Raw genomic sequence first — 1,696 nt, forward strand, 5'->3', positions numbered from 1 at the left:
GGGGGAGTGCATGCTGCTGCCCAGCTCCCTTCTCCATCCATACAGGCCAAGAGCTCCTGCCTAGGGAATGCTACACACCTACAGTCAAGTCTTCCCACATCAATTAAAGGGATGATGATGATGATGATGATGATGTTGATGATGATGATGATGGTAAACCCCACATCAATTAAAACAATTAAAAAAAAACATCTCCCAGATGATTCTAGATTTTGTCAAGTTGACAATGAACTGGATCTGTCCACTGACCTAGGATCTGTGTTCCACAAGAAAACCACACTGGAATAATGAGGCCAGTTTGGCGAGCACCTACTATCTACCTCTTCACATGGCTTCTTACTCTTTTCAACATTGAGAGGTAGGTTCATTTTATAGATGAGGAAACTGGCCTTAGAAGAACTTAGTATTTATCCAAAGCCTCATAGAAAGTGGCAGAGCTGGAATTTGAATCTGGATTTGGCTGAGTGAGTTTGGAGCCAGTGATTTTAACTGATTGGTATCTACCTACTATTTTATGCACATGGGTGTTTTGCCTTCATCTATGTCTGGGTTCTGTATGTATGCCTAGTGTCCACAGAGATCATAAGGGGTTTCTTGGCTCCTCTGGGACTGAAGCCATCCTCTGGGTGTTGGGAATTGAACCCACAACCTCTGGAAGAGTAATCAGTGCTCTTAATCACTGAGCTACTTCCCCGTCCCGAAAGGCAGGGATTTGTAAACCAGGTGCCTTAAGTCCAGCCCTGGCAGTCAGTAGTTGGTCATGTGTCTACGCACAGGGATTCACCTCAGAAGGAAATGTGTGCTCAGTTGGACTCTCCAAAGGACACTAACATTTGTAAAGCATCCCTTGGGAAACCAGGCTGTCCAACCAAAATCGTCATGGTGCCAGAGAGGGGACATGTGACCAGAAAATGCTCTTTATGTTTTCCAGAGTGACTTTCCTACTTCTTTTCCGTCCCACCTTATCTCCCTTGTGTCTGTGCATGACCTTCACTCACTTGGGGTCAATCTTTTGTGTCACACAAGGGGAAAAAGAAATCAGCGAATATAGTTTTTATATTCTACTCCCTGCAAAAATGACCACCTGTGTTTCACAAGGCTGGTAGTTGTGCAAGATGCTTGCAAATAGGTTTATGTGCATGAGGTCTTTAGGATGGTCAGGGTTTAAATAACCTTGTGTTTAGGAATGAAGAAGTGTGTGTTGAAAAGACTAGGAATAATTCTCTTCATAACAAACATAACCAACCAACGTCCTTCCAGCTGGGAGTTTCTGGCAAGTTTTATATTCTGTGCTGGGCGGAGAGTTGCCTTTGTGTGTACACAGACTCAATTAGGTCTCCATGCTGACAGCTAACCTTGAGTTCCTTCAATGAGCTGGGGCGGGGGGTGGGGGGGAGGGAGACAATACCATTTCAGTTCCAATCTGCCAGTCATGGACCTGTGCTTCCTGCTTCAGTTTCTTCATGGTCTACAAGGCTTTGAACATCAGTTCCCCGTGTTTGACCCCAGTGCTGGCTGAGGTCTCTGATATTTTTTGCTGCTTTGGGTGTATTCTCTCATATTCTCTTGGCCCCTGTGGTGATCTGGCCTCTGCCACTCTATTGCCCCCTCATCCCAACTCCACAGGCAGCCAGGCCTGACTCTATTGATTTTGTTGGTGACTCTGTAACTCTCAGGCTGTGAGCTGGAGGCAGGT

This window comes from Mastomys coucha, unplaced genomic scaffold (genome assembly GCF_008632895.1).
Source record: "Mastomys coucha isolate ucsf_1 unplaced genomic scaffold, UCSF_Mcou_1 pScaffold5, whole genome shotgun sequence".
In the NCBI taxonomy this organism is placed as follows: Eukaryota; Metazoa; Chordata; class Mammalia; order Rodentia; family Muridae; genus Mastomys; species Mastomys coucha.